Source organism: Penaeus monodon, chromosome 8 (assembly GCF_015228065.2).
Source record: "Penaeus monodon isolate SGIC_2016 chromosome 8, NSTDA_Pmon_1, whole genome shotgun sequence".
Lineage (NCBI taxonomy): Eukaryota > Metazoa > Arthropoda > Malacostraca > Decapoda > Penaeidae > Penaeus > Penaeus monodon.
The window spans coordinates 355,321-364,415 of record NC_051393.1 but is presented as its reverse complement, the minus strand read 5'-3'; the positions used below and the strand labels follow the sequence as shown (position 1 = coordinate 364,415).

The following is a 9,095-nucleotide window of genomic DNA, read 5'->3' as shown; positions in this document are numbered from 1 at the left end:
TATCCAGCCAGTCGGTATGCCAAGCACGGAGTTTGTCGGTCTGTTCACAGACCAACCTATGCCACTCGATGTACAGAGGAAGCAAAGAAGCTTCCTCGTGGAGTTCAGATGTTTTAATAAATTGATCCCAACTTACCATATAGACCCATCTGAGTGCTTTATTCTGAACAAGCTGGAGATTGCGCTTGTTAGTGTGTGCTGTTTGTGAGAGTGCAAGTGATGTGTATGTGAGGAGAGGTTTGATTAGTGTTTTGTATAGATGCAGCTTTGTGCATGGGGCCGCACTTTTAAATCGAAAAAGCGAATGTAAGGTTCTTCTTGCCAAGGCGGCCTTTGAATCAATATGATAATGAAATCGAAGGTAAATGTAAGGAGGAAGTTTTCGTGGTTTTATAATGAGAACATTTGTTTTTGTCGCATTAGTCTTGATACACCATTTATGCTCCCATCTCGAGACGGTGTCGAGTTCGTCATTAAGGTGCATATCAGCAGCATAGAGGATAGTGAGTCTGTGTGTATGGGGTTTTAAAGGTCATTTATGTGTAATGTATAAAGTGTTGGGCTGAGTATGCTGCCCTGTGGTACTCCTGCATGCATTGAAATTGTGCCCGAAGCTTTATTTTGAAATTTTAACTTTAACCTGCAATAGACACTGCAGTAGCGTTACCTATATATAGTCACTTGGTCTGTAAAGTTATAGAAATTACCTCGATAAGCAACAAATAAAATGTCATGTTCGTTATCCAGGAACTACCACGAGTAAAAGCACACCGAATTCACATTCCTCAATAAAGGAGGAGGAGCAACACATATTACAAAAAATAATAATAAATAAAAATACTGGCAATGGCAAAGCAATATCCGCCAAAGTACCAAAGACTACATTCCAAAGCGTAAGAGACGGTGCAATCGCCCGTCGCAGGAGCGGCAGCCCGAGCCCACCTATCTTGATGAGCGCGTCGGCGACGCAGCGGTCCCACTTCTCGCCCAACACGTCCTCGGCCTTGGAGCTCGCCATCGCCATCTCTCCCGGCGCTGGTCTGTGCGGGGGCTGTCTGGTCGTCCGCGAGAACTCTTTCAGGTGATGGGTACTGTTGAATAATAAATACCGGTTGGGTAGCAATGTATTTTAAGAGCTTTTATCCATAGTATTTCTGACGTGGTCGGACTTTTTCTTCTGTTGGTGTGGATTTTCGTCTTCTCGGCTGGAGGTTGGCTGACGTTGAGAAGTTGTAAACACGGGTATTTTTACGTATTAATACCGATTGAAATACAAAAATCAAATTTAAATGTACATGCAAGTAAATAGTATATTTTGATGCGGGAAAATCTTCATAGTTTTCGTATTTTTGTTACATTTTCCTAATCTAATATTTGTGTGGATCCTCTTTCGTTAGAGGAATCTGAGGCAGACGTTGATCGCGAGTAAACACCCGATTGGCGCGAAAAGAGTCGTCCTTCGGCCACAGACCCAGAGGAAGAAGAAGGAGGAGGGACGTCGAGGAAAGAAAGAAGAAGGGAATAAAGGCTAGACAGTAGTCCGAAACACTATCAAAGAAGAAAGAAGAAGTCCTTCAGCCCAGACTCCGGTCCTTGCACCCGCTTTAGGTGTGGCCTTAGACGATATTGAGTGTAATTAAGGGCTAAAGCAGTAGGAACAGTAATTGATAACTCTCAGAAAGCCAGTTAAACGAGAAAGAAACTAGGTTTGTTATGCTGTCAAAAATAAGTAGAAACGATCTTAATGTTTTTTATATTGTTTTACCTTTTTGATGTATTATTATTATTATTACCTTTATTCTATTTTCAAAGTCTAAAACACTGTTATATACTTTTTATATTTGTCAACTTATCTTCATTATTTACATGACAATGTAGTCGTAAATATGCGAAAAAAATATTTCAGCAAATACATGAGAGGGTAATAAGTTACCAAGTTTTAAGTTACTTTTTATCTGGGATTAGCTTCTACTTTCTTCCCCAACCCACTGTCCCTTGGCCAATGTTGTCGTGGGGGCCTGGGAGACGGAGACTGAGGCTGGGGATCAGCCTTACCTTGGGCCTCAGCCCTTGCTTCTACTAATTTTGCAATGTCTTTTCTTACCTTGCTTTTCCTTATCTTCCCCATCCCTTCCCCTGTCCAATTCTTAAGGGGTAAGAGACATGCCAGAAGGAAGAAAGACTGACTCTGTACCAATCACAAACAGCCTCAGGGAGCCGTAAGCACAGTCTTCCCTTGGCAAATTGTCTAGCCCTTACCCCTCATGGGGGCCCTGAGGGGTGGACCTGGTTTCTTAACTTATTCCAGGCTTACCCTGGCCAGTAATTAATATATTGTGCCCTTATTAGGGGCATGGAGGCTTGTCCCTTTATCATATAGCCTCTCTGAATCTAATTCCTCTGATTGACTGACCCCTGACTCCTATGATCATAGCTCTGAACACTGCTGCTACACCCCCCTGATTGTCACAAACTTAACTTGACTCATCCTAAATCATCTACCTAGGTTATAACTCCCAATATCTTCCAACCCACCTCCTGCACAATTGTCTTCACTTTCAAACATATTAGAACTCTTCAGTCGCAGTGCCCTCATCCTCACACCACTCCCTTCCTCCACACCACTCCCTCCTCCACCCGACCTCACCCCTCTACAATTCCCACTTCTACAAACCTTTTGAATACCCTATTTAGCCCAGCCAAATGAGACAGATTTTTATGATTCCCCCAACAGCCTCTTACCTTGGTAATAACAGTACCTCTAAAAATAAGTAGGCAAAGTTTCCTTCCACTCACACCTTGTCATAGTTACATCTGAGTCTCAAACCCATGCTCTATCTACTCTGGTTGACCTCACTGGCAAAGCTATTCCTGCCCAACCCCACTCCTCCCTTAGTACATGTACTGGAACTGTTTTCATCTCCCCAGCTGATTGCCCCATCTACAACAAAGATTAGTCAGACTGTGAAGACAACCTATTTGCCTGCCTAGCTGACTACAATGCAGTAGCAGTACAGTGTTACACAACTCCTCCATGCCAAGATTACCTTTTGTAGACATGACCTTCCTCATAAGGTCTGTATGGGAGGAGAATCTTGCCCTGTCAGACTATATCAACCCCCCACCCATTCCATGTCAGAAATGTTGGCTCTACAACCTGCTGCCATATTTGTGCCCTACCTGGTCATGTCATTTCAAACTGCCCTGCACAATCCTGTAAATGTGCTAATTGCAGTGACTCCTGTAATATATTTTATAGGGGAAGCCCTGCCTACAAGTTTGAGTCTGAAGTAGCAATTCTCAGATACAAACTTTGCCTCACTCTATGAGAGACCAGACAGAGAGCATGCTGTCAAGGTTTTTCAATCACTCCTTACTCTAATACTATTCTTCACTCTACTCTTATCCTCTCTACCCAAGTAATCTCTACATCTTCCTCAGTACCACTTCCCCTTACTCCTCAACTTTCCGCCTCTACTTCCCCTTTCTTCCAGTCAAATCCTTTTTCCATACTAAATCCAGATACTCCAATATCTACAACTCCCTCTGTGTCTCTCCCTATTCCTTGATGTATCTACCGCACCAGTCAATCCAAATGTTCCTTGCCATTGTCTTCAAACACATCCCCTCCCACATCTACATCTTTTACTCCTCAGATACTTCTTCTCTTCACCTCCTCATAAAAAATCTTTTGTTTCCCAAACCTCCCCACCCAAATCCCCTCCAGAAACCCTTGAGGACATTAGAAACTTCCTAAGTAAGACTCGAGAAAGTTCCTCTCTCTCATCCATTCTGCAGTTTCTCCAATCTTGTTCTGGCTACATTCAAAGTGGCCGCCAACACCCATCCTCCTCCTCCTCGTGTTCCCCTACCCTCTTCCCTCTACTCCCTCCCAACGTACCCTATCCTTTCCTCCTCCCACATCAAAACCCCCTCCTTCCCTGCTATCCCTAACACTCCCTCCTTTGTCTCTTTTGTCAAAATGTCCTTACCTGGCTCCCACCTTCCCTGATGACCCTGATAATACACCTTCACCCACTTCCTCTGATCCCCAACCTCAATCCCCAGGTACTCCTATTTCTCAGACATCATCTCTACTGTCATGATTGATCCACAATGACTGTTTTACAGTGGAACATTCAAGGTTTCCGTTCTCACTGACCTGGCCTTCGTACCTCATATCCTCCTACAACCCATCCATTATCTGTCTCCAAGAAATCTTCAGAACACATCCAGTACTGCTTATAAATTATCATTTAATATCCCTTCACTCTCTATCTTGTCTATACTCATCCATCAAAAAAACATCATACACCATACCTCCCTTCCAAACCACTGTCCCTTGCACAATTATACGCATCTTCTTGTCCTTTGGATCACAGTTGTTTCAGTTTACTTTTCTCGTTCTCTTCCCAATGAATTTAATGCCTTTGAAACTTTACTCTGTCAACTTCAATCACCCTTCCTTATAGTAGGCAATTTCAACTGTCACCACACTCTTTAGAGAGACTCAACCACTACTTTCTGAGGCCGTTTCCTAGAATGGTTTCTTTCTAAGACTGACTTTATCCTTCTCAACTCAGATCGCCCCACCCACTTCGACATTCACACTCAAACCTTTATATGCCATAACCATTCTTTTTGCTCTCCTTCCCTTCATCTTGACTTTAATTAGTCAGTTCTGGATCACTTTCCTTATAGTGATCACTTCCCTATTCTCCTCTCTCCTTCCTATGACTGCTCCCCAACCCTCTATGTTGGTTCTTTGATAGAGCAGACTGGCATACTTTTACCTCTCTCTCTATTCTCCCTCTTCCTTCTCTTTCACATCAGACATGCTTTCCTGTTTCACAATCACCATTCTGTGTGCTGCCTTCATATCCATTTCCTGAAGTTCCTGACCATACATACCAAAATGTGTTCCATGGTGGAAAACTGAATGCTCCAATGCACTTCGATTGAAGTGTGTGGCATGGAGTCATACCCCAGCCACACACCAGCGTTTGTAAATTTTAAAATAGCATCAGATAAACTATGTAGCACAATCCAAATCTCAATTAAAACTAGCTGGCAAAATTACGTCTCCACAATTACCTCCTCTACACCTATTTCTACATTATGTTGTAGAATCTATAAACTCTCAGGGAAACATTCCCCTGATCCTGCCCCAGTCCTCCACATCCGTAACAATCTCATTCTGAACTTTACAAGTTGCTTTTGTACTTACTACATATTTCAGCCAGGTCAGTAGTGGCTCTCACCTTTCTTCCCAGTTCCATCCTATTAATCCTTTCCCGACAGGTGGCATGTACGTACATGCCATGGCATGCCGGTGGCATGTACATACATGCCATGGTGTATATATAGCCATACCATGAGTTTATTTTTTGTTAGTGTAAAAAAATTACATTGGTAATCGACTACATTGGCCAGAGATATATATAGTATTCACGAAGTGATGATGTAAAACCCCGTGAAAATACCGATATGTATTTTTTTTTTGGGGGTGGGGGGAGTATTTATAAAAACAATGAACATAAAATTATATCTATATGTAAGTGATAATATAAACCTGTTGAAACTAAAGTTTATCTTATAAAATAACTTGGAAAAAAAAAATGCAAAAGAAAATACAACAAAACCTAGGGTTTCAACTCCATAATACCACACACTGCTTATTTTATTCAGACTAAAGAGCGAATAATGATCAACTATGGAGTCTATATAACAACAAAATTATCCTATAGTCTTGATTTATCAGGAATTATGGCAAATAGAGACCTTAGAAAATAATAATACTGAAAATACAACATAGGTTCTTAGTATTACGAAGAAAAGGCAAGGGATGCTGGTATTGGGCATGAGTGGTAGCACATGCTAGGGTGACGATATGAGCCTCTGGCAGTGGGGCTGGGGCCACTATGAATACCACCCGTCGGGAAAGGGTTAAAACAATCAAGGAACACATTCCCATCTCTATCTGCTTATCCTCTACAGAACCCTACAGTGCCTTCTTCTCCCCTACTGAGCTCCTTTCTGCCTAATAGTCATGCCACAATACACGTGAAGGTCCTCATGACATTCATTACTGTATGCTACACATCTCCTATCTGTCTCCTTATCCTTTTTACTGACAATCTTCAACAATATTTGGTCTTCTATCTTCATCCAAATTTGGATTCTGTTATTCTCAAAGCACAGCCAAACGTCTGGCACATATAGAAAATTAAATAACCAAAACTTAGTATTAGCCATTTTCTTTGACTGGGAAAAGACATATGACACTACATGCAGATACCACAGTCTGAAAGAGCTATCATCTTATGGTATACGACGGAATGTGGGTGTAATTATTAAATTTTTCCTTTATAATCGAACCTTCCGAGTGTGGGTTGTGATAATGAAGTGAGTTTTGATAATGAAGTGAGTTGTGAGTGCCATATTATGATGCCATTATATATGGGATATGATGACATCACAATATGGCACTCACAACTCGCTTCATTATCATAACCCACACTGAGTCAATTTTTTCTCCTCAACAATCTCATCTTTTATTTAATATGGTCTCCCACAAGGAAGAGTTCCCTCTCTCTCTCTCTCTCTCTCTCTCTCTCTCTCTCTCCTTCTCTCTCTCTCTCTCTTCTCTCTCTCTCTCCCCTCTCCCTCTCCCCCTCTCCCCTCTCCCTCGTCCCTCTCCCTCTCCCTCTCCCTCTCCCTCTCCCTCTCCCTCTCCCTCCCTCCCTCCCTCCCTATATATATATATATATATATATATATATATATATATATATATTATATTTTATAATATATATATGTATATGTACAATATGTAAATTAACATGTGTATTTATAAATGTATATATATTATATATATATATATATATAATACATTTATATATATTTCTATGTATATATATACATTATATAAATACATATGTTAATTTACATATCATACATACATACATACATACATACATACATACATATATATATATACATTTAATTTTATATATTATATATATATATAATACATTAAAATATACATATATATATACATATATATATACATATAATATTACTACATTATATATAAATATATATAAATATATATATATAAATATATATAAATATATATATATAAATATATATATATAAATTATATATATATAAATATATATATATTTTATATATATAATAATTATATATATATATATACATACATACATACATATATATATATATATATATATATATATATATATATATATATATAAAAACATATACATATATATATATATATATATATATATATATATATATATACACATATATATATATATCTTCTTTATCTTTTAACGGTAGGTTCATATCTGAGCCGCCGTGGTCACAGCATGATACTTGATTGAAGTTTTCATGTGATGCTCTTGGAGTGAGTACGTGATAGGGTCCCCAGTTCCTTTTCACAGAGAGTGCCGGTGGTACCTTTTTAGGTAATCATTCTCTCTATTTATCCGGGCTTTGGGACCAGCACTTGACTTGGGCTGGCTTGGACACCCAGTGGCTAGGTAGGCAATCAAGGTGAAGTCTCTTGCCCAAGGGAACAACGCGGCGGTCGGTGACTCGAACCCTCGAATTCAGATTGCCGACAGTCTTGAGTCCGACGCTCTAACCATTCGCCCACCGCGGCCTTGACGATCATGGGCTTCCATGATTTTTTCTTAGCAATTTAGAGCGGTGGTTTGCCATTGCCTTCCGCCCGGTGTTTTTATCGAGTCACCATCACTATTTACCCAGCACTGACTTGAGTTGGCTTGGCCACCCAGGGCTAGGCAGGCAATCGAGGTGAAGTTTCCCTTTCCCAAAGGAAACAACGCGACGGCCCGGGGACTCGAACCCTCGAACTCAAATTGCCGTCGTGACAGTCCTGAGTCCAACACTCTAACCATTCGGCCACCGCGGCCCCATATATATATATACAATTATATATATATAATATATATATATATATATATATATATAGAAATATATATAAACAAATATATAATATAAAATATATATATACAATTATATATATATATATATATAATAATATATATATATATATTTTATAACATATATACTATAATATGTATATATATACATATTATAATATATATAGTATAATATAAAATAATATATTATATATATAAATATGTATATATAATATATATATATATATATATATATATATATAAAATATATATATATTATATATGTTATATATATATATATAATATATATATATAATATATTATATATATTGTATATATATATATTATATATATAAATACACATATATATATATATATATACAAAAATTTATATATATATATAGATATACATAAAATATATATATATATTATAACACATATTTATAATTAAAATATTAATTATATATACAATATATGTATAATATTTTCATATATATTTATATATTAATTTTTGTGTGTATATATATAATTATATGTATAATTATATATAATTTTTATATATGATATATATTGTATATAATTAATTTATAATAGATATATTAAAATATTATATAGGATATATATTATATATATAGATATTTATTATATATTTATATTATATATTTTATATAATATATATATATAATATATATATATATAACTTTTACACACCCACATATATAGTATATTGTTATATATTTTTATATAATTTTATGTTATATATAAGTGTGTGTATATATAAAAAGAAATTATATATGAAATATATATATGTAAAATAGGGTATATAAATGGAATAAAGTATATATAAATATATTTTATATGTTAAAATATTATATATATTATTATATGTTAATAGTATATATATTTTAATATATAAAATATATATATATATTTATTTTATATTTTATATATATATATAATTTTAATTAAATTTTTAAAATTATATATATATAAAAAATATATATAATATATATATATTTTATATAATATATATATATATATAGATATAAAAATATAAATATATATATAAATATTTAATATTATAATATTTATAATATATTATATTATATATATATATAAATA

The 9,095-nt window shown here is 36.0% G+C and overlaps 1 pseudogene; it reads left to right on the top strand.

The window, feature by feature from the left end:
• Positions 1–930: 930 nt before the first annotated feature.
• The window catches only part of LOC119576458, a 65,669-nt pseudogene continuing 57,504 nt past the window's right edge, over positions 931–9,095 (top strand).